Below are 25,583 nucleotides of genomic sequence, written 5' to 3'. Positions count from 1 at the left end.
ACCCAATAGTTCCAATGAGCAGAGCTCACAGAACCCGATCTTCACAGGATCCAAATGTATCTTTTTTTATCTTTTGTCTATATATACTTTTTTTATCACATTTTCTTTTATCCATAGATTGTCAATATAGATAGTTTTTACTTAGCTTTTTTCTAGTTTTTAAAGGGGAACGCCTCCACCAACATGTCCATGTTTCACACGCTTTCCTCAGGGTCGAGGCTCCCTATTATATTCATGCACACAGTAGAAATCGCTCCATTTGAGTTAATTTCATGCCGGTCATGAAATTTCATGGACCGACATGAAATTAACTCAAATGGAGCGATTTCTACTGTGTGCATGAATATAATAGGGAGCCTCGACCCTGAGGAAAGCGTGTGAAACATGGACATGTTGGTGGAGGCGTTCCCCTTTAAAAACTAGAAAAAAGCTAAGTAAAAACTATCTATATTGACAATCTATGGATAAAAGAAAACGTGATAAAAAAGTATATATAGACAAAAGATTAAAAAGATACATTTGGATCCTGTGAAGATCGGGTTCTGTGAGCTCTGCTCATTGGAACTATTGGGTAATTTGACCCTCTGAGGATTGAGTATCTAAACTTCTCCTTATAAATTTGGAGATTAGTATAAGACTGGAATAATTTCTTCTTGACATGATATTGTAGATTGATTCCAGTTATCAGTATAGCCATTATCGTGCTATTCTATATTAAAAAAAAAAAAAAAGGCATTAATGCATAAATACCCTTGCAAGGGCATGCTAGGGCCGGTTTTTGCCATACCTTAGTAAAAGGGCCGTTTTGAAAGTAAGGAGTGTTGGTCCATTCTCTACCCTGGGTTGAAGGTATGGGTCCTTTGTTCAAGGAGGCAGCAGTTTGAGAGTGTTTACAGGTTGGGATCTATAAACCTTATTCCAGAAGGGCTCAAAGTGAGCAAAGGAGAGGTTCAAGGAACCACATAGGAAGAAGTTATCCAAGAGGAAAGTGCAGATTTCTACCAGAGTAGAAATCTAATGAGGGGTGAGCTAGATAGAGTAGTATAGTCTGCCCTGGAAGAGCTGGCACCTATCCAGAAGCAGATAACTGGCCTATTGCCTAACTCTGGAGTCCATCAGACCTGTGGAATTGGAAGTTCCAGTATCTTCATCTGTTTTGGTTGATGTGCCACAGAACTGCATCTTGATTTTTGTCCATTCTTCAGTAATTCTGAGCAACATAGCCTATAAAGTTTGTTTATTTTTAGGGTGTATATTGGTCAATTTGTTTTCTGGTTATTTCAGAGGAAACTATACTTGAATAAAGAATAATCCATAATGTTCCTCCTTAAAATGTTAGTTTATGGTTTATTCATGCTTGATGTACCGCAAGTTCCAATGAGTGGGTCAATGCAGTTTAAAATAAGCACACATAGGAAAGGAACTCCATTAAAATATTATAATAGAAAAGAATAAACACTTGTACAGGACAGAAGATAAAACACTTAGCAACTTTTGAATCCCTAATGGAAATGGGGCTTGGTTTCATGACCTTTCACGTAGGAACCGATAGGGTCAAGTGGCTTCTAGGTTAAAAGCTGCACAGAAATAATAGGATTTCAACAGAGATTTGGCTTTAGAAAAAAATCTGTTCTGAACCGACCTAGCGAGGAACGTTGTTCTAGAGTTTTGGGACCAGAAAGTAGAAAGCTGATCTAGGGGATTCTTAGTGGGCTTGTTTTGGATTTAGGAGAGCCAAGCAATTTGCTTTGAGAGAACACAATGCCTGAGATGGAGTATAGGGGATTATCATGGTAGATAAGGTTGGCTGGAATGGAGCTGAGTGAGCAAAGAATTTTGAAGGGGATTCGGTAGTGAACCAGTGCAAACACAGAAAAAGTAGAGTTAGGACATCAAAATGGTGATAGCAGTGTTTTGGAGGGCTTGTTGGCATTTAAGCTGGTTAGCTAGGAGAAGAGTATGGTGTAGTGGTTTAGTGGTTAGACCCTGGGCAAGTCACTTAATCCTCCACTGCCCCAGATACATTAGATAGATTGTGAGCCCACCTGGACAGACAGGGCATATGCTTGACATACCTGTAGGTAAACCTCTTTGAGTGTGGTTGTAAAACTACAAAAAGGCAGTATAGAAGGCCCACTCCATTTCTCTTTAGCATACAGTAGTAAAGGTGGCATCCAACAACGCTTTTACCTTGTGTGCTTTCATTTCGCAGAGCAAATATATAGAACTAATGTTATGGAATGAAAAATGTTGTCAGTTTTTCTGTGCGTCAGGACACTTAGTTTGTCTGTCCATCTGACGCTGATGTCACCAGGCAGGAAGTAGCAGGAAGTGAATGAATTGAGAATATAAGAGAGCAAAGACTGCTGCTGTAGCGGTCTGTTGGAGACCCCATAAGTGTGCCAATAACTCGTTTTTAGCAGTGTGGTCACTGAAGATAAGCACTCTTCCTTCTTGCTGAACAACTGCAAGACAACCACACTTGAAGCACTCCCTGGTTTCTCCCCCTGGAAGAAGTGTAATACAGTTAAGCAGATTTTGGAGTTGGTACTTGTTGCCATCCAGTTCCAGTCTTGTTTTCTACTGTGCTAGCTCCATTTCATCATAGGTTTGTAAATCATGTCCTCATTTCACTTTCCAAAGTATTGTAGTCAGCAATTTGTTTCCTTTCTCTGCCAAGTTTAGAATGCGGTTTTGAGGGTTAGTGCAACATTTTTTTTTTTTTTTTAATTCTCTGTAGACACATGACTATGACTATTACATTTAGGACTATTGCCTGCTAGAATTGACTTCTAGCACCCAAATAGTGATGATAAAGCCCAGGCTCTTAATACAATCTGTGGTGAGTTGCAAGGGGGCTGGCTATTGTAAAGCAGGCCTTTCAGTGATCACCCCCTCAGTGATCACCCCCATCCCTGGAGGTTGACTTGGCATTGGAGTATCTTTTTTTTTTTGGGGGGGGGGGATCGTGCTATAAAAAAAATACGCTATTTAGAACTAAGGTATGCAAAGAATGCCTACACTTCTTCCAGACTTTAGAAACCTAATTCCAAACTCTTCCATCTCTTAAAACCTACTTCAGTGAAGGGGAAAAAGTTGTTTTAACATCAGGAAAAAGGCTCTGTGTGCTGAATTTTTGCCTTTTTGTAATGCTACAGTGGTGTTTACAAAATATTCAGTAATTTCTTTTTGCCCTGCCCTGCCCTCAACCCTCCACTGATAACAGATTTTTATTCCTTTCCCTAAGGTAATAGTATGTTTTTACATTTTTAGAAGTTCTGTTTACTTAAGTCACCCCCTTTCAGCTATTCCATGTATAAAATACAAATAACCCGAAAGTCTGAAAGCAAAGCCTAAGAGCAACAGTATTTAAACAACCATGACACTGACTCATAAAAAACCATGTATGGCTTTTTTTTTTTTAACCTTATTAAAAGCTATAGATGAGATACATCAGGCTAAAATAAGTCTTAGAGACATAAACATAAAAGGAATAAAACCAGGCAAGCTTATATTTTCAACAGTTTAATTACTTCTGCTGTTTTTTCCCCCCTTTGGTGTTTTTCAGCTCTTATTAAATTGATTTAATAGCAACATCTTGATTAATCGGTTGGGGAAATCGTTTTGAAGAAGAGCTGTGTTACTTTACTGAGAGGCTACAGAAACTTGTGCAATGAGAGCACAGTTGTGATTGACATCCCCAAAGCTTTAACATGCCTTATTTTCTAAAGACTATAAAGCAGATGGAGTACATCCCGAGAGCAGCTACAAAAATGGTTAGTGTTCTTTGTTATAAAGCATATGGGAATAGCCTTATAGATTTTGGGGTCTTTTTACTGAGCTGCGCTAAGAAATGGGCTTAGTGTGCCTTACTTGCTCCTTTCCCACACACTAAGCCTGTTTCTAGCACAGGCATAAAAAAGGCTTTTCTAAATTTGCTTCATTAATGGCTATGCGCTAGTGTGCGGCCATTTAAAAAAAAAAAAAAATAAAATAACAAATTGCCTCTCTCTTGAATGACATATATGACATACTGAGTAAAGGTCTAAATCGGGGGTCTCAAAGTCCCTCCTTGAGGGCCGCAATCCAGTCGAGTTTTCAGGATTTCCCCAATGAATATGCATGAGATCTATGTGCATGCACTCCTTTCAATGCATATTCATTGGGGGAAATCCTGAAAACCCGACTGAATTGCGGCCCTCAAGAAGGGACTTTGAGATCCCTGGTCTAAATGCATTAGTGATACAACTAGACCTCAGTAGTGCATTTGGCCTAGTGCAGGGGTAGGCAATTCCGGTCCTCGAGAGCCAGGTTTGGTTTTCAGGATATCCACAATGAATATGTATGAGATGGATTTGCATGCACTGCCTCCTTAGGATGTAAATCTATCTCATGCATATTTATTGTGGATATCCTGAAAACCTGACCTGGATCCGGCTTTTGAGGACCAGAATTGCCTACCCCTGACCTAGTGGACCACGACTTATTGCTGCTTTGCCTAGACTCCTTTGGACTATCGGGAAATGTCCTCCAATGGTTCCAAGGCTTCTTAAAATGTCACAGCTACCAAGTGCAGTCTGGAGAGACCCTATCTGACAAATGAACCAATAAATGTGGTGTTCCTCAAGACTCTCCTCTGTCACCCCTTCTCTTCAATGTCTATCTTCCCTGGGAGCTCATCTAAAAAGCTTAAATGTTACCCATTATAGTTACGCTGACAACATTACTATTGTCCTCTGTCACTTGCTTACCACCTGCAGAGTCAAAGAATTGACTTGGTCTTATCCACTATAGAAGGGTGGATGTCACACTTCAAGTTAAACTAAACACTGAAAAAACTAAGTTTTTTCTAGCCACCTCTACCAACTGCACCTTGAACACCCTAACTCTGAGAGGAAATACCTTTCCCATCACCCCTTTGATTAGAATCCTGGAAATTCACCTTGATAGACATCTATCTATGACCACTCAAGTGGACCAAGTTGTACGCAAAGGCTTTATCACGCTTTGGAAACTAAGATCCAAGAAAATTATTTGAACTTGCACCTTTCCGATTACTAGTCCAAACGCTAGTGTTAAGCCTCCTGGACTACTGCAACATTTCATACCTAGCAGGACAATGCAGGCATTTCTGGAAACTGAGTATCATCCAAAACACAGCAGTGAGACTAATCTTTAACCTGAAAAAATTTTACCACACAACTCCATTCTACCAAAAACTACATTGGCTTCCTGTCGAGGGAAGAGTTTTCTCTTCAAATTTGGATGCCTTGTCTACAAAGCCCTACATGGCCTATTGCCTAACTACCTAACTGCTCAATTCTTGTTCTCGTTGCCAAGCTGCTCCACACATTCCTGATCATTTTTTACCTACCCTTCAATCAAAGGCTATACTCGGGGGAAAGATTCATTAACTGACTCTTATTATACCAAGCCGCTTCCAGGGATCCTGAACTGGGCCAAATGGTTAGAATATCAACATCATTACATCATTTATGCATTTTGGAAACCTATTAAAAACACATCTGTTCTCAAAATTCTTGTAATCCCTTCAAAGCAGCATACTGATGTAAAACTATTATTAACTCGTTGATGCCAATATTCTATCTATTGTAGCTCAATGACAATGGTCAGCCCATCTCTTTTATGAACCGAAAGGCTTTTGTGGTATATAAATAAAAATTTGTTATGTTGCTACCTCATGTTTGGGTACTATTAAGACCTCTCACAACATGACGTACTAACCAGTTGGCCTGGTGATAATATGCAAACTCTAGCTGATTTATTTATTTAATTCATTTTCTATCCCATTCTCCCCAACGAGCTCAGAAAGGGTTACAGGGTAACATACATAATATACAGTCAAAATGGGATTACAGCTTACTTTATTTACAATACAATGGATTCATTCTAACTTCACATAACGCAGTGTCCCACAAACTTCCTCGAGCCGCAGCACACTAAACATAGTGGCCACAGCTCGAGGCATCCGGAAGCGCACTGACATTGCCGTGAAGTCAAGCGCGTGCACGAAGGCCCTCCAAATGGGCCCTGAGACACCAGTGGGAAGTGCTAGCAGGGAAGAGGGGCGCTGGCGCCAGCTGATTACCTACAGGACGTGCCGCGGTACACAGTTTGTGATACACTGACATAACAGATGATATAATTCCAAATACATTTCTTTTCAGTCATAGTTGAAATAAGAAGAAATTTAGGTGAAAAGGTAAGTGGGTTTTTTTCAATTGCTTTCTTAAATTTTGGGAGACACTTTTTGAAATAATAAAAGATCTGAAATTTACTATGCGAAAAATAGAGCAAATCGAGAATTATAATAGACAATGGAATCTTAGAGTGCTCAATTGTCCAAAAATTGTGGGTTTGTCAGCTATAGAGGTCTTTAAAAAAATACCCTTTGGAAAATTTGAAGTAGCCACTAGAAGTTATTGCACCTATAAATAAATCTTATTATTTATCTACAATAAAAATTAAAAAGGCAGAAACAGGATACCAAGCAACAAAAGATTATTTAGGTCCTGCAAATGATATGCATTCATTTCAGAATTTGCAAGATATTACTGATATCCTAGAGCAATGGTTCCAAACCCTGTCCTGGAGGACCACCAGGCCAGTCAGGTTTTCAGGCTAGCCCTAATGACTACGCATGAGAGAGATTTGCATATAATGGAAGTGACAGGCATGCAAATCTGCTCCATGCATATTCACTAGGGCTAGCCTGAAAACCCGATTGGCCTGGTGGTCCTCCAGGACAGGGTTGGGAACCACTGTCCTAGAGGACTCCCTCTCTCAAGTTAACAAACGGGCTACACTTATGGTAAATTTTGTATTTGAACAAGATTTGAGTTCTATTATTAGAATATACTTTAAAAATGGTGTCTCCCCTTATTGTGGTCAAAGGATTTGGTTATACCCAGATGTGACAAGATGAGAAAAGATAATTTTTGGCAATGAGAGAGGAAATGAAAAAAACTAGCAACTATCTTTTTACTTGCATACCCATGTAAATGTGATTAAATATTTGAGTTTGAGATATGTGTGTTTTCAGCCAGAACACCTGAGGTCCTTTTTAGATCTCAAGAAGTTAACCACTGACCACTGTATGAAGAAGAAATGTTAGTATAGGCTGAACTTAACCGTCTAAACTAGTTACTTTTTGGTGATTGATTGATTTATTTATTTAGTATCTGATTCTCCCAAATCTTTCTTTAGTTCCTCCTCTATTTCAATTGTTTTGTTGTCTGAGAAAGTGTTTATTCTTCATTTATCTCTATATTATTTAAATAAGAGTTGTACTGTATTGAGTTAGACACTATGTTTCTTTAACAAGTGGTGTAATTTGTAATTATTTGTCAAATATAAGCTAAAAAAAAAGAATTACTTCCTACACTCTTATTATTTTGTATTTCCCTCTTGTTGAGGTTTCCTTTTTTTATAATTTGCTTATTTTCTTGAATTCTAAGTGGAATATAAAATTATTGTATAGTTTACTTCCCTTGGGATATCGGGAGAAAATTTGGATTTGTCTTTGATGCTTACTCTACTTCTATTTGCTTGTTGTGTAGGAATACAACCTGCTGGTCTGGACTGGTATAGTAGGACTTGAAAAGAAATTTAATAGATATGAATACATTTCACCACCTTGCTGCCATGAAAAAGGTACCTCTTTCAGCTCAAAGAACATTATGAGACAGAAAAGTGGCTTTAAAAATAAGTCTTCTGCACACAAATTGGCTGACTGCATAATCCAGCAGTTTGTCTTTCCTAAATGTCCCCTTCATCCATTCTTGGAATGGCCTAAAGAGAAGGGGGGGGGGATTGTTGCCTTTCTTTTGTCCTAAGCCTAATGGCCAACCATGCAAGGAAACTATATTTTGGACTGTAAATGAACACTTGTTTACTGCTAGAAAAAGACATAGTCCATTAGGAAATCTAAATAGCTTTTCATCTACTTTGCCGCTTACTTGTCAAGTCTGTTGAAGTAGACAAGGCTAATTATATTCAGTTCTGTTTGATGAAGATCATTTTCAGATGCCCAGCAGTGTTAAGTCTTACCAGTTCAGTTATTGCTATTGCTATAGTTCTCTTGGAACTTGCATCACTAGATAATTGGTTTCAGGCTTTAAATTAGAGACCAAACAAACAAAAATCTCTCACTCTCTCTCTCTCTCTCTCTCTCCTTTCCCCCTCCACACCATCTCTCTTTTTAGATCCTTATTTCTTCTATCCTTCCCCCATCTCTCCTCTCCATGATCTCCCCCAAGTCTATCTCCCCCTCCACCAAATTCATTTCCCCCATCTCTCCTCCAGTCCACCCCCTCCACACCATCTCTCTTTTTAGATCCTCATTTCTTCTATCCTTCCCCCATCTCTCCTCCAGTCCACCATCTCCCCTCTCCCTCCATCTACCTTTTTTTTAAAAAATTTTGTTTTATGGCACTCCTAAGCCCCCACCACCACCACACCCCTGCACCTTTACCAGAGCGAGTCCGGCAGGAGGGATGCATCTGGGAAGAGGTCTGGCGGTGGCGGTAGCAATCCACTCCTGCCACTACTTCTTGCATCTTCTCTCCAATGTGGCCCGCCCTCAGTGAAAACTTCAGCTTGGGCGGCCGAATGGAGAGAAGACACCCAGAGTAGCGGAAACATAGTGAATTGCATTCCCTACCGCCGCTTTTGCCTGGCCATGGAGGAGAGGAGAGAGCCTTGCTGCCATCGATCTGCACCAGAGATCCGTTCAGGATTTCCCTCTACCACCGGAGTCCTTGCTTCGATGTAACTTTTGGTTTTGCAAAACTGGAAGTTACATCAGAAGCAAGGACTTCGGTGGCAGAGAGAAAGCCCGAACGGGTCTCTGGTGCAGATCAGGGCAGCAAGGCGCTCTCCTCTCCTCCCTGGCCAGGCAAAAGCGGCGGTAGCAAGGGGGCCAACGAATCGCTAAGTCCGATTTCCCCCCCCCCCAATAACAAATGGATTTGAATCGATTCACCCAAAGTGAATCAGAGAATCAATTTGAATTGCGAATCGGGCAGCACTAGTGTAGACAAATGGCAAATCTGAAGGTACAGACTAGAGAATGACATGGGGACAATTTTTTCCCCGTCCCCACGGGAACTCATTTTCCCATCCCATCCCCATGAGTTCATTTCCTGGCCTGCCCCATTCCTGCAAGCTCCGTCCTCATCTTCACAAGCCTCAAACACTTTAAAATCATAAGTGTCTGAGGCTTGTATGGTTAAGGCAGAGCTTACAGGAATGGGACAGAGACAAAACTTGCAGGGACGGGATGGTAAAATTGAGTTCCTGCGGGACGGTGAAAAATTTGTCCCTGTGTCATTCTCTAGTACAGACATTTTTCCTTTCAATACAATGACTACAAGCTTTTAGAGGTCATCTTGCTCTTAGATCAGTGCTGTCGTGCAGAATAAAAATGTTCGGCACCGTTTGTTTCTGTCTGAAAATAAAGGTGTACTGCAAATCCCATGCCCTCTTGCCTCTAGCTAGTCTTTCATCTTAAGTTGCTAGGAATAGCAACAAAGAACTGCATTTGTTGAAAAGGAGAAAAGTTCCCCATTGATTTAAGTGGCTGGGTAGTGCTCCAACTTGAATGTTTTTGTTTTGGGACCATGATAGAAAATCAGCAGTGTGATTGTGGAATGAAGAGCACATTTTCCTTGTTAAAGTACTGCTGTGAATGTTTGTTGCTAGTGATGTGACTATATAGGTGTTGCAAGTTGTTTTTTCCATTTCTATTGTTCAAAACTAGGTAAAAAACCAAGTTCTCTGAGCTACGTATTTTCTCTTGCAATCTGAAAAGCTAGAAGATATAATAACCTCCAGTGAAGATCTTTGCACAAAATATACTTACTCAGTTTACAATGAGAGAAACCCAAAGAGGGAAGATGTGCATCTTACTCATAAAAGATGCTGTTGAGACTTCGTGTTTTTGGTTCAAAACTCTAGTGTTCTTTTAAAGCTGAAATAAATAAAATAGTTAAACTCTAATTTTAAGGTCACTTATAAATCTGTCTCAGAGAAGTTGTACAGATTTTTCTAAGGCATAACTGCCTCAACATGATTCCTGTCTAACCAGAGCTGTCTGGATACAGCTTTATTTCTCACCTTTGACGCAACTTGGCAAAGGTGATTCATGAGTCACAGCAGCCTTAGAGCAATAAGATGCAGTGGGTTAGATGGTGGGGCTGCTTATTTCATGCAACATTCACCTTTTTTTATTTTTTTTTTACACCTTCTCGAATGATCAACTGATAACATCTAAGCCTTATACTAGTGAACTAGTAATATCGTAACTAGCTTGGAATATTTAGGCTTTGATCTGAGTTGGGTGGCAACATTTATACTAACTGTCCTTCAAATTGAATGAATATAGAATTACTTTATGCAGTTAATCTATTGTCTTCTTAATTAAGAAGAGAAAAATAAGCGAAGTACAATTTCTATATAATAAACGATGCATTGAAGTACAAATCATTATTCAAGTATTGTTTATGATACAATTTTCAAGTGGCTGATACAACCCAAAATATCTCCACTGGTTTAACAGCTGAGATAGGGTCATTTGCAGATATAGGATTTTCCTCTAGGTATTTTTTTTTTTTTTAAATTAACTTTACTTTCTAACTTTGTACTAGAACATTTACCTCCCATGAACCTCATCTCCCCTGCCGCGATCCTTACCCCGAAGTGCTGCGGTTCGGGAGGGGGGGGGGGGCGATCACCTTCGCAGCAGGGGACATGATCCGGATCTCTCCTGCTACAATCGTTGTGGTGGGGGGTGGGCAGGTTGCTGGGGCCGCTGGGCTGATCGCACTTGGTCTAAGTCAAAACGTATAAGTGCCGACTAGGTAACCTGTCAAGTTTTGGTTGTACCTGCTGTACGACTAAGTGTAGGTCGACCTACCTCCCGCCCTTTCTCCTCTAAAAACGCCTCTTTTCGCTCTATGCTTTTAGAGGCAGGGGAAAGGCCTAAGCTGGTTTTAGAAACATCTAAAACCAGCTTTGATTATTGATACTTGGACGATCTGGCTTTTTGATCATCCAAGTACCAATTTAGGCCACTTTTTAGACGGTTTTTTTGTTTTGATTATGAGCCCCATAGGATTTTCCTCTAGGTATTTTTTTTTTTTTAACTTTACTTTCTAACTTTGTACTAGAACATTTACCTCCCATGATCCCAAAATCATTTACAAAAATTTCCATTCAGCAGTTCATCAATGACAGCCAAATTGATGAAAATAAACAGTTGACTCACTTCTGTTTCTTTATGGGCACCATCTTTTTAAGGAAATGAACAGTGCCTTCAATTTTCTTTTCATCACTTGGGGTGTAATTCCATAAGGTGTGACATAGTTTTAGACATTGAGAATATTCATAAGTGGTAGTATTCTAGCCATTTATGTAAGTCGCTTTTTATAGAATACAGTCTAGAAAAGTGTCTCATATGTTGGCAGTATGTACTTTGTTGGTAGGTGCACACATAGGTGAGTACTTAAATACACATGTACATTATAGTGTACTATCTAAACCAGCTTATAGAGTGATGTAAGTGGTGGCACCTAAATGTGTGTGTGTGTTTGGCCAGTTATGCTAGTAGGAGGGGATCCTGAAAAGTTCTCAGCTCAAACAACTTCCTAAATTCTGAGTGTTATTTTGTCACTGTAGCTGGAAAGAGTGTTTTATTTTGTAAAGTGCCAATTTGCATTTTGACATTGTTTCAGATCATTGATTGAACCATATCCATGAAAAGTGTGGAATTTTCAAGTGTGGAACTCCAAGCCATCATGAAGTTCCTTTTCCTGCAGAAGAAAAAGCCAAAGGAAATCCATGAATGTATGATGCAAGCATTGAGTGACAAATGGCCATCATACTCCACAGTGAAGTGGTGTGCAAACTTTCTGCATGGAGATTGAGACAGAAGATGCAGCAAGGTCTGGGAGGCCTGAAACAGTGTCAACTCCTGAAACTGTTGACCTTGTCCATGACCTGATTTTGGCAAATCGGCAAATAGCTAAAACAATTGCTGAGACACTGCAGATATCCAGAGAACGTGTTGGGTGTATGATCCACGAGCAGCTGGGTATGCAGAAGCTGTCAGCCAAGAGGGTAACCAAATGTTTGAATGCTGATGAGAAACGACGTTGAGTGGACACTTCCAAGTTGATTTTGCAGCATTTTCTGTGAGCTTGAAAGGTCACTTTGGGCAGCCAAAAAGCCTAGAGACTTGAAGAAAGCACAGATGATTTATTAGCATATGTATGCGACTCCCGAGCTCAAAGCTGGCTTCAGAAGTGCCGAAAATAGGATGTTACAGAGATATTTATACATTCTTCTGGCTAAACAACTGAATTCTAGAAAAAATTGTTCACGTGTTACTTTTCTTAATCATTGGTGCTAAGCTCATATTAGCAGGTCACTTATCTAGGCCCTGCAGTCTTTCTGTTACATGTCGTTTATGCTGAGATAGCTATAAGAAGTTAGACTGTCCAAGCTAACACCCAAGGCAGGCAAGCTAGAACATGAGATAAGTTAGGTCTGCAGCTAAACATAATTCAGCATTTTATTAAAGAGAAAACTTAGTTCAACACTTAGGAAAAACAGTCCCAGACTCCTTCAGTCCTCCCTTTCAGGCTAGTCGAATGAAGGAGGAAGGAGACGAGCCTGATAAAGTTCAAGAAGAAGGAAGGTCAGGATCAGTTGTAGGGACTGGTTGATACTTGGGAAGCGCAAGGGCCATAGCAGCAGTGGAACGGTCAACAGCAGAGTCAACAGTTCAGTGGGGCAGCTTTATGGCTATGGGGACCATACAGGGAAGGCAGCAAAGGAGCAGAGAAGACAGGGCGGCAACCAGCAAGATGGTCTTCATTGCTGAACCGGAGGGCAACCAGGAGCCGAAGGTACCAGAGAGCCAGTCTGAAGTGAGGCCACGCCAGGTGTGGACAGGAACATGAGCCAGTTTGGTGATACGATCTACAACTTTCTCAATCATTTTACCATTGTCATCAAGTTCAAGGCAGCAGTTGGAGAGGTTGAATTTACCACAGGCACCACCTTCTATCTAGAGTTAGGCAGTTCTGATAGATAGCAGTGCGTATTTTAGCATTCGCTCTGCCAATGGTACTCAAAGCTCAGGAGGTCTCATTAGTTATCAGTTCGAGTACAGCTTGTAGACGAATAATGCAGTTCAGCATATAGATTGGGGTCCGATAGCCCCAGGTGTCATCCTCGGCCCATGTGGCAGGTCCGTAAACAGCAATGATACGTTCTGCAGGACAGTCATATCCCCATTCACCTATTTTAAGGGAATTAGTGACAGTAGACCGCTTTTGGCGACCCCTGTTGTCTAATACAGGGGCTCCCAGGTGTTCACCATCAGCCAGCAGTAACAGGAAGAAGCTGGGACAGATCATGCCAAGTACACATGTACCAGTCCAGTTAGCAGGCAACCAAGAGTAATTAAACAGATCACAGAGCCAATATCGATCATCAGGAGCTGGCCATCATTCATAGGAAGTTCCATTAAGCAGTGTCTGAAGGGCGCTGAAGCAACAATGGAGGTTCGCAAAGCCCATCATGAAGGTCGTGGATCTGACGTAAAAGTGAGGTTCTGTGAAGTCAGGTTTAACATGTCCAACTGCTTTGCCTCCCATGGCCACTGTTCTCCCACACCAGTCCCTCCTCATACAAAACAATTGCTAACATTAAGAGTCTGACCTATAGTTTCAGCAAACTGTATAAACAGATTTCTAGTGATTACAGGAATATCAGTATCTACTTTCATAATTTCATAAAACTGGGGAAACACCACAGAGTGATGGACAGGAGCACTTGAGCGGGATACAATATGGACATATACATCAGTACCTGGGTCTCACCTTTTACCATCAATATACAATGCCATGCAGTCTCTGGCCTTCTGGACTTGGACATTGGCATTCCAGTTATGTGGGTCAGTGATAGTGAAAACCATGGGATTGCAGTGGCCTGTAGTACACAAGGGACCGGAGCTAGGACCTAAAGTAAGGGAGGCAGAGGGGGTATTGACTGGGTATTTATGAGGGTTTTTGTAGGTGGCCCACGAGACACATTCCTATAAAGGACAGGCTTCACCATTAGTGAAGGTTTCCTCATAGGGGCCATTCTTAAAGGCATCAGGTTATACAGACTTAAATACTTAGCACATTTGGTATAACAACGCTGTCAATCTAGGGAGCCACACAAAATTGTATTAGGGACAAAACCATGACCCTGGGCAACATCAAATAACACACATGTATCAAAATACAAAGACATTGGGCGAGTGGGATCTACAATAAGAGTCTGGTTGATAAGTGGACCCTTAAAATTATTAATGCAGATTTCCGCCCACTTTTAAACTTCATCACCAGTAGGTTGGAAACAGAAAATACCCTCTGATGTTTGACACTTTCTGTACTTAACTCCATTATGCAAACAAACATCAGGCAAAGGGGCTAGGGGCCCTTATTAAGTACAATAGGAAAGAAATACAGAAGAACGAAACATAAGGCAGTGAGGGCAACACAAATATCAGATATATATAAGACAAAAGATGCCTACAATGCTAACATAGGAAGCTCAGTTTTTCTTTCAGGCACAACTTAGAAAACTTCAAACAGTTATACTCAAGACACTTGCTAAAGGCAGTGGTGAACCACAGGCAGTCAATTAAACTCAAACACTTGTAAAGAATTATATTCAGAACACCTGCTAAGTACAGTGGTAAATATTCAGAACTTTTGAGGTCTTAGAAAGCTTCAGCTGAAGATCCGTGTTGTAGTGGAACCAAGTTTCGTGTCCGGACACCTTGACAACTGTAAGAGAAGAAATTAGGACAGTAAAAGGACCTATCCATCTAGGTTTCAGGGGGTCTGACTTCCAAGTTTTCAGCCTTACCGTATTTCCAGGGACATACCCATGAACTTGTGTAGCTATCGGTAGTGGGACCCTTTCCAGGACCCATATGTGGAGCTCTTGAAGGGCTTTAGCTAAAGATTGGACCTGACTCTGGAAGATATCTGATCCCAGAATAGCAAAGGAACCAGGGTCTAGATTCACAATGGGTGGTGGCCGAACATGAGCTGGAACGGGGACTGTTTAGTGGATTTAGATGGGGTGCATCTAATCTGAAAAAGAACAGAAGGCAACAAGATAGGCCAGGGCAGATTGGTTTCTTCAATTTGTTTGGTGAGAAGGGTCTTAAGATTCTGTTCATCCTTTCAGCTCTGGGGCTGGTAAGCAGCATATACTTTCCATTCAATTCGGAGGGCCTGAGCAGTTTGTTGTACGACATCAGCAATGAAGACGGGGCCGTTGTCGCTCCCTATGGAAACAAGGGGACCGAAGCACGGAATTATATCATTCAGGAGGTGTTTGGATACGTCCTTGGCGCGTTCAGTGCAAGTAAGGAAGGCTTCGACCCATCTAGTCAGGGTGTCTGTGAAGACTAGGAGGTGACTGAAGGAACGGGAAATGGGCATGTGGGTAAAATGTAATGTAATGTAATTTATTTCTTATATACCGCTACATCCGTTAGGTTCTAAGTGGTTTGAAGAAAATATACATTAAGATTATAAATGAGAAGTAAGAAGGTACTTAAAAAATTCCCTTACTGTCCCGAAGGCTCACAATCTAACTAAAGTACCTGGAAATTATTAAAGAAGAGAAAATAAAGATGGTTGAAAAAAGAAAAATTCTATGTGAACTTATAGGATGGAAATTAAACTGACAGTGAAGAACTAATGAAAACTAACTGACAATGAAAAATAAAATCTACAGACAACCTGCATCTAATGTGTTCCAATAGGTTGGTGTCCAAGAGGTGTCGGTCGTCTGATTGGGGAATTTATTCTAGAACCGACAACACACTGTCGGACCATATTCCGGACTAGCTGATCAAGGTGATTGATAAAGAAATGTCTCTTGAGAGTCATTTTCATAGTGGGTTCTCCAGAGTGTGCCAGATCATGGCATCTTTTGACAATCGTGAGGACCAGGTGTTGAGGCATGACTATGAGGATATCCGCTGTGCTTGCGTTTGAAGTATCAGTATGTGGGTCTGGATTGGCACTTGAATTGGCGCATATTTGTATCCTGTGTATCCACCCCCCTTTCAGCACAGACTAGCCATAAAGAATGCGGACCCAAGTCTGTTTCTGAGAAGTGTACTGGGGTGTAAGGGAGTCCAGAAAAGGAATGATGGTGTACAGAGGAGCCGAAGGAGGGGGCCTAGGCTGGCAGCTCAGGCTGTGTGGTCAGCAAGGGCATTGCCGCGTGAGACGAGATCAGTGACACAACGGTGGGCTCGACAGTGCATAACCGCAATATGGGAAGGCAATTTGATGGCCTCGAGGAGGTCAAGAATGAGGGGAGCATGATGGATCAGGCGGCCAGAGGCTGTAATGAAACCTCAATATTTCCAGATGGCCCTATGGGAATGCAAGGTAAAGAAAGCATATTTGGAGTCAGTGTAGATGTTGCAAGACTAAAGAGGCAGAATATCGCAGGGCAGAAGTGAGGGCATACAGCTCAGCTGCTTGGGCAGAAGGACCAGAGGGCAGGGGCCTGAGTCAGAAGTTTTTGGAGGCATCATACAGAGGGCGGGCAATAGTAGAGAAATCAGGGATCCAGATCCGACAGTATCCGACAATACCAAGGAAGGTGCGCAGGGCTTTGCGATTGTTAGGAACAGGGAGACTACAGACAGCCTGGACACGGGTGTAGGAAGGGACCTGGTACCCTGGGAGATTTGAAAGCCAAGGTAGGTGACACGAGGAAGGCATACTTGAAATCAGTGTAAATATGGCCACAGAAACATTTAAAAGGCAGACCCATTATCTATTGTCTACTAGCACATAAGAATTGTTCTCAATCCCTATTCTGTATCAGGTTCCTACCCCAAAGAGCTGACTTGTAAAAATTAAGCTAAAATTCAGCTCTGGGTCCACCCACTAAGCAGGGTAGTCTGACACAAGCGCTCTCTAGTGGCAGTCCCTTTACTATCATCTGACTGGCAAAAATATTTATTTCCATACAAAAGCATTCCTAAAAATTACATTCTTATACCTAAAAGTTATAAGAATATACGTTATATTCTTATACTAAGCTTACATGATTTATAAAAAGAAATACAAAACAAAGATTGGAATATACAGTAAATCTTTGAATTGCAAATAACTTAGTTTGCAAGTGTTCTACAAGACAAGCAAAACATTTTATTAAATTTTAACTTGCTATACCAGTAACGTCTTGCAATACAAGTACATACAGTATACAAGCATCACATTATCACAACTGAGCCAATGGTTCCTCTCTCCATGACGCTGCAGGAGTAAAGTGACTGTTCTGGTGCCAATATTTTAGAATGAGTAGTTATAGTTGATGAAACATGATTACACCACTATGATCCTAAGTCAAAACAGTCCAAGCAATGGTAGCACTCGGTTTCTCCAAGGTCAAGGAAATTCAAGACCCAAAAGTCAGCAGGAAAGGTCATGGCCACAATTTATTTAAAAGATTTCTATACTTTACATTACATTAGTGATTTTTATTCAGCCATAATACCTACAGTTTACATAAAAACATGCATAAAAATTAAACATGGTATACATTTTCATTAAGAAACAAATCTTTTGGGATCAGGAAGGTGTTGTAATGACTATCTTCCAAGGGGCCAAACAATTAATGCAGAATACTACTGTAACTTACTGTGCCAATTTAAAGGAGGCATTGAAAGAAAAAAGAGTTCTCTTTTTGCAAGGCAATGCACCTGCTCACAAGGCTGGCAAAACGATGGCTGTTTAACGCAGTTGGGGTTTCTGTGCATAGGCCATCCAACCTACTCACCGGATCTTGCTCCATCTGACTATTTTTTCTTTTTCCAAATGAGTTTGAAAGGGTGACAATTTTCGAGTAATTCAGAGGTGATTGCAGCAGCAGAGCAATATTTCAGTTACCAGACATCGGAGTATTTTTGGGAAGGGTTCTAGAAACCTCAGACACGATGTGCCAAGTGTGTTGAATTTAGGCGTGAATAAGTGGAATAACGTCTAAGTTTCATGGCTCCATGTCATTCCTTTCTTGGTTGGGCTGAGAACTTTTCAGCACCCCTTCATATTATCTAAAGAAAAGTAGATGCCTATTTTATAGATTTGGCTTGAAATAGGTGTCTCCTTACCTTCTTATCCTAGGTGCCCAATTATAGAATTGCCCTCGGTGCTCAGTGCATCCTGAAGAAGAGGCAATTTGGAGCACTGGTGGTGAGTATAGTATTTTAACATACTAATGCTGGTATATTTGAAATTGTTGTATACATATATAAATTGAAATCATATTAAATTTGTCTAATTTCTCTTGAATCAAGAATGCATGAGTGTATATGGATTTTGGGTAATTCATGGTATGCATGTGTCCTAAACTAGCAGTATTCAACTTTCTTTATTTTCTCTGAAATGCTGTCTGCATCTATTTGTTTTGGCATAGCCCCAATCTCAGCCATACGTTCTTATTTGAGTATGAAGTGTTTGCTGGCAAGCATAGCGATTCAAGCTTGAGGGTTTGTGAAATATCTTAACCTTCTCAACATCCTAATGCTTTTTCTGTAAACGTGGCCCTCCTGAGTCATCCGAAAAGACATTTGACTTTATGGTAGTGTTGCCTCTGGCAGTAAAAGCAAGTAAATGTGTTTAGATATGATAGTTAAGCCTCTTCATTTCAAACTTTTTAAACTAGATGATTGTTAGACTTGGCTGTGGTAGATTAAATTTTTACTCATAGATTCTTTGTTCTGCTCTGGAAGAAGAAAATATTTTTAAATCATTTTCTTCCCTGGAATAAAAAGAAACTTTTTTGGGCTGTATACCTCCTTGCTTGCTTATCCAATCACATGATAAAAATATAATTTTGAAAAAGATTTTTTATAGTGTTAAGAAAAATCCATTAATAAATATATTATCCTCTAAAATTTACAAAGAAATATAAAATCTATCCAAAGGTAATGATAGAAATAAAACTTTCAATTAATGTTCCTTTTAATGTACATAAAGATCAGTATTTCCGGAGGACACAGGAAAAAAGAGCATTTAGAATATTACAGGGCTCCTTAAATCCAATTTAATTTTATTAAATTTTGACATCCCATAAACTCAAAGCCCTGTCTTTCATTGTTCCTTGAATCCAATAGCCAGAAACGTTCTGTTTAATTCCAAGATTAAAGGACAGTGCATCATCTTTTTGGTTAGAGGGGCCAAACAAACTCAACTATGGGCAGCACCCCTAAACTTTCTAACTGCTGATGCTAGTGACCTGGATTGGCCACCGTGAGAATGGGCTACTGGGCTTGATGGACCATTGGTCTGACCCAGTAAGGCTGTTCTTATGGTCTAATAATGGCTCCATTGACCCAACCTGCTCTACCTATGCTATGAGCTGTCTCAAGGGGCAATTTTAAATTCTCAACACAAATGGTGCAAACTTATTTCCTTTATTTTGTCTCCAAAAGGAATAGGAATTGCACTTTTTAGGAGCACATTCTGTTGTACTAGGTCTGTTCAAAAAGTTTGAATTGTGTGCCAATGGGAAGTTATTTTGAGATGCGCTAGGGCAGGGGTAGGCAATTCCGGTCCTCGAGAGCCGGAGCCAGGTCAGGTTTTCAGGATAGCCACAATAAATATGCATGAGATAGATTTGCATCTCAAGGAGGCAGTGCATGCAAATCTATCTCATACATATTCATTGTGGATATCCTTAAAATTCTGACCTGGCTCTGGCTCTCAAGGACCGGAATTGCCCACCCCTGCGCTAGGGAATGTTGAGTAGCTTGAAATCTCACGAGTAACCTCCTTTTTTTCCGTTTGTTGATATCTGTTTTCATCTCCGAGCTACAGCGGTTTTTGTGAAAGCGTGGTTTTGTGATCAGTTATTTTTCATCATGTGTGACCTCAATGAGCAACACTACAGCATGAAGTTCTGTTTTAAACTGGGTAAGACCGCTATAGAAACTTATGAAATGTTGACAGTGGCTTACGGGCAAACATGTCATGAGTCATGGAAGGTATTCGGAATGTGTCAAAATTTACAAATTGTGCACAAAAAACACAATGATCATTCTTCCCCAGCTACCTTACTCTCCTGACTTGGTGTCTGCTGACTTTTGTTTCCTAAACTTAAACCATAAGAGCATAAGAATACCCTTACTGGGTCAGATCAGTGGTCTATCAAGCCCAGTAGCCCGTTATCACAGTGGCCAATCCAGGTCACTAGTACCTGGCCAAAACCCAAGGTGTAGCAATATTCCATGCTACCGATACAGGGCAAGCAGTGACTTTCCCCGTGTCTTTCTCAATAACAAACTAGGGACTTTTTCTCCAGGAACTTGTCCAAATCTTTCTTAAAACCAGCTATGCTATCTGCTCTTATCACATCCTCTGGCAACGCGTTCCAGAGCTTAACTATTCTCAGAGTGAAAAAAAATTTCCTCCAATTGGTTTTAAAAGTATTTCCCTGTAACTTTGAATGTCCCCTAGTCTTTCTAATTTTTGATGGCGCAAAAAATTGATCCACTTGTACCTGTTCTACTCCACTCAGGATTTTGTAGACTTCATAAGAACATAAGAATTGCCGCTGCTGGGTCAGACCAGTGGTCCATCGTGCCCAGCAGCCCTACCTGCATACGTTCTGGTTCAGCAGGATCTTGTCTAACTTTGTCTTGAATCTCTGGAGGATGTTTTCCCCTATAACAGCCTCCGAAAGAGCATTTCAGTTTTCCGCCACACTCTGGGTGAAGAAGAACTTCCTTACGTTTGTACGGAATCTATCCCCTTTTAACTTTAGAGAGTGCCCTCTCGTTCTCTCTACCTTGGAGAGGATGAACAACCTGTCTCTATCCACTAAGTCTATTCCCTTCATTATCTTGAATGTTCAATTATGTTCCCTCTGTCTCCTCTTTTCAAGGGAGAAGAGGCCTAGTTTCTCTAACCTCTCACAGGAGGACAACTTCTCCAGCTCCTTAACCATTTTAGTCGCTCTTCTCTGGACCCTTTTGAGTAGTACCGTGTCCTTTTTCATGTACGGTGACCAGTGATGGACGCAGTATTCCAGGTGGGGGCATACCATGGCCCGGTACAGTGGCATGATAACCTTCTCCGATCTGTTTGTGATCACCTTCTTTATCATTCCTAGCATTCTGTTCACCCTTTTTGCCGCTGCTGCATATTGCGCAAACAGCTTCATTGACTTGTCGACCAGTACTCCCAATTCTCTTTCCTGGGGGTCTCTCAGAGTACCGCACCAGACATCCTGTATTCGTGTATAAGATTTTTGTTACCAACATGCATCACCTTATACTTATCGACGTTAAACCTCATTTGCCATGTCGCAGCCCATTTCTCGAGCGTGTTTATGTCCCGTTGCAGGTCTTTGCAATCCTTCTGCGTCTTCACTACTCTGAATAGCTACATATCATCTGCAAATTTAATCACCTCGCTCGTCGTACCAATTTCCAGGTCGTTTATAAATATGTTGAAGAGCACGGGTCCAAGCACTGAACCCTGCGTCATTCCACTCGTGACGCTTTTCCAGTCCGAGTATTGTCCATTTACCCCCACTCTCTGTTTCCTATCCGCAAACCAGTTTTTTTATCCACATGAATATTTCACCCTCGATTCCATGGTTCGCAATTTTTCAAAGTAATCGTTCATGCGGGACCTTGTCAAACACCTTCTGAAAATCCAGATATACAATGTCGACCGGCTCGACCGGCTCGCCCTTGTCTATCTGCCTGTTTACTCCTTTGAAGAAGTGCAGCAAGTTTGTCAAGCAAGATCTTTCCTTGCTGAAGTCGTGCTGGCTGGTCCTCATCAGTTTGTGTCCATCAAGGTGATCAATGATGCAATCCTTTATCAGTGCCTCTCTTTCCCGGTACCGAGGTCAGACTCACCGTCTGTAGTTTCCTGGATCTCCCCTCGAACCTTTCTTGAAGATAGGCATGACATTCGCCACTTTCCAGTCTTCCAGAATCCTTCCCAATTTGATTGACAGATTGGCTATTAGTTGAAGCAGTTCAGTTATAGCCCCTTTCAGTTCCTTGATTACCCTTGGATGGATGCCATCCGGTCCCCGGGATTTATCATTTTTATGCCTATCAATCTGCCTGCATACCTCTTTTAGACTGACCGTCGACCCTGTCAGTTTCCCGTCTTCGTTTCCTTTGTATAGCCTATCAGCTTCCAGTATGTTATGTATATCCTCTTCGGTAAATACAGACACAAAAAATGTGTTCGGTTTGTCAGCGATGGCTTTGTCCTCCTTTAGCACTCCCTTTATTCCATGGTCATTCAACGGCCCCACCGTTTCCTTCGCAGGTCGTTTCCCCTTAATATAGTGAAAGAACTGCTTGAAGTTTTTCGCCTCTTTGGCTATTTTTTCCTCGTAGTTTCTTTTGGCCCCTCTCAACGCCTTACCTCAGTCGTCTCTTTTCCAAGCTGAAGAGCCCTAACCATTTTAGTATTTCTTCATACGAGAGGTGGTCCATCCCCATTACCATCTTGGTTGCTCTTCTTTGAACCTTTTCTAGTGCCACTATATCTTTCTTGAGATAAGGAGACCAGAATTGAACGCAATACTCCAGATGAGGTCACACCATGGAGTGATACAGGGGCATTATAACATTCTTAGTCTTGTTAAGCATCCCTTTTTTAATAATTCCTAGCATCCTATTTGCTTTTTTGGCTGCCGCCGCACATTGGGTGGAAGATTTTATTGTATTGTCTATGATGACACCCAGATCTTTTTCTTGGGCGCTAATCCCCAAGGTGGACCCTAGCATCCGGTAACTGCGATTCAGATTATTCTTCCCAATGTGCATCACTTTTCATTTGTCCATATTAAATTTAATCTGCCATTTGGATGCCCAGTCTTCCAATTTCCTAAGGTCCACCTGCAATTTTTCACAATCCGCTTGCGTTTTAAAAACTTTGAACAGTTTTGTGTTTTCTGCAAATTTAATCACCTCGCTCGTCATTTCAATTTCCAGATCATTTATAAATAAGTTAAATAGCACCAGTCCCAGTACAGACTCCTGCGACACTCCACTGTTTACTCTCCTCCATTGAAAAAAATGACCATTTAACCCTAGCCTCTGTTTTCTATCCAATAACTAATTCCTAATCCACAACTGAACTTTGCCACCTATTCCATGACACTTTAATTTTCTCAGGAGCCTTTCGTGAGGAACTTTATCAAAAGTTTTCTGAAAGTCTAGATATACTATAACAACTGGCTCACCTTTATCCACACTGAAAGGAAAGCGATTCAACATGGTTGAAGACATAAAGCAAAATTTGACGATTCCTGAAGATGTGTTTAAGGACTGTTTCCAGAACTGGAAATGACGTTGGGGAAAAGTGTATACGTAGGGAAGGGGAGTAAATTGTAAAATTGTTTAATACATTTTTATAAAATCAGTCATGGAATCTTTTGAACAGACCTCTTATAAAGAAAGGTGCTTTTACTCAAACCTGTTTTTCCATATTCTGTTTACTACTGTGAAATGCCTAGGACAGTGCACACTAGGGAGGAGGAGAGGCACCGATGCTAGCTGACTTGCCTACAGAATGTGCCTCTCATGGCATGTGATTTCATCGTGGTGATATTCGCGCACTTCTGGGTGCCTCAAGCCGTGGCCACTACCTTTAGTGTGCCCTGGCTTGCGAAAGTTTGAGAGATTTTTTGGCAACAGGGGTGTCGTAAATGAAGATCCCAACCCCCTAGTGTAAGCATATGAGTAGTATTCAGATGATTCCACTCACATCACCCTTCAATGGTACAAAACTACATAAAGCCTATACACCAAATTGAATAATGAATCCAAAGAAAGTACTATAATATATGTGGCATATAATAATTGTAGAGAGTCCAAAAGTCTTGAAATAAGGTTTAAAAACCTGTAAAAAGAGCACTTAATACAAAAGCTCTAGTATTCGTTAGAAATATGGCTAGTGGAGAAGCTCCAGTCCATTGGAATTTTCTTTTATATGTCATCTTATTCATTCATGGATTACCTGTTTCTGTTAAGCATGCTGCTTCTGTGTTCTCTTGTTTTTGGGACATTTGGTCCTGTTTCTCTCTCTTTTTTTTTAAATTCTGTGTGTTTGATGTGGTGGGTTTTTGTGTGTTTGGGTTTTTTTTGGCATAGTCCTCTGTGTGCAGTAGAAGGGCGCATGCTGTTCTTCTGGTTCCCGAGTAGTCAGTCATGGTTTTTTTTGCCTTTGTTTGAGTTGGAGAAAATTGTGAGCTTCGTCTCCCCTATGCATCTTTGTGTTTGTGTCATTTGTTCTTCCTTTTGTAGTGTAACTGATAGCCACTTTTTATCTTGTTTCTTTCTCCCCTTTCCTCCCCTGTCCACCAAAAACGGCAGCAAAATATCCAAAGGGTTTCTGCCCTACCGTAAAGGCATGCTGTGAGTGGATGAATGCCTGCCTGCATTTCCATAGGCTTGCTCTGGAGATGAGTAGATACAATTATTCTTATAATAGAGAACATATGTTTCCTTCTTATCTGCTTTGCAGCTGGTGTTATCTGAGTTATCATTTTTGCTCTCTCTCTTTCAGTATGGTCCTCTGGACGTGGATTTTTTAAATTTGTTTTCAGCAGAATAGCCTCTCTCCAACTCCAGTTGCAGCTGCAGCAACAGGACGTACTTTTGTTATCCTTCCAGTGGGGCATGGGTTTTTTTTTTGGTTTATTTGTTTAATAGAAATGTAAAGGGTGGTAATAAATGATTTAATTTGCGCAACTTCTAAATCAGTGTGTAATTAGACTAGGTGATGTGTGAGTATGTCTGCAGTGTAGGTTCCAGTAGTTGTACCTCTGAACTTGAGGATTTTTTTTTTTAAATCTGGGGGAGGTAGCCAGTTGTCATTAGTACTTGTTTACAGAGCTGTTAACTAATACTGTAGTGTCTAGTAGTGCTGCCCGATTCAGGAAAAAAAATTTTGATTCGATTCAGCTTACTGAATTGGTTTTTCGATTAGATTCGAGTTTCCTGCCCAATTGGGTGTTTTTTTCAAACATCCTGGTGGGTTTATTTTATAGCCTCTTCACCCCCTTTGCCTTCTCTCTTACCCACACTGGCGCTGTGGTGTAAACAAAATAAACAAACAAAAAAGACTTTTCCTCTCTCTCTCTCAAATCCTAGCTCACGTTCGTGGTCTAACACCACAAAATAGAAAATAAAATTATTTTCTCTTACCTTTTGTTGTCTGATCATTATTCAGATCTTATCGGTCCCCAACTCAGGTTGTCTTCTGATAACTTGCTTGCCAGGGTCTCCTTCTTTTCTTCTTTCTCCATGCTAACCATCAATCTTCTATCTCTGTCCTCCCCTTCCATTTCTCTTCCCTCCCCCCAGAGGTCTGGCATCTTTCCTTTTTTTCGTCTCCCTCCACAGATCCATCTTTTCTTAACTACCCTTTCATCCAGCATCTCTTCCTCCTTCCCCACCACCCCAGGGTCCACTATCTCTCCTTTTCTTTTCC

At 40.9% G+C, this 25,583-nt stretch overlaps 1 protein-coding gene across 5 annotated transcripts in view; it reads left to right on the top strand.

The window, feature by feature from the left end:
* SMOX (spermine oxidase) overlaps positions 1 to 25,583 on the top strand; it is a 131,021-nt gene that overhangs the window by 31,059 nt on the left and 74,379 nt on the right. The window contains exons 2-4 of one of the 5 annotated variants that reach the window (XM_033952775.1): positions 3,569 to 3,776; positions 7,581 to 7,674; positions 18,240 to 18,308. The exons of 1 other annotated variant lie outside the window; for it this stretch is intronic. The gene's annotated coding sequence lies outside the window, so the exon portion shown is untranslated. The remainder of the gene's footprint in view (positions 1 to 3,568; positions 3,777 to 7,580; positions 7,675 to 18,239; positions 18,309 to 25,583) is intronic. 3 more of the 5 variants (XM_033952784.1, XM_033952796.1, XM_033952767.1) reach the window with 3 other exon arrangements.

Source organism: Geotrypetes seraphini, chromosome 1 (assembly GCF_902459505.1).
Source record: "Geotrypetes seraphini chromosome 1, aGeoSer1.1, whole genome shotgun sequence".
In the NCBI taxonomy this organism is placed as follows: domain Eukaryota; kingdom Metazoa; phylum Chordata; class Amphibia; order Gymnophiona; family Dermophiidae; genus Geotrypetes; species Geotrypetes seraphini.
The sequence above is the reverse complement of the archived record's forward strand: the minus strand, read 5'-3'. Positions and strand labels throughout refer to the sequence as shown.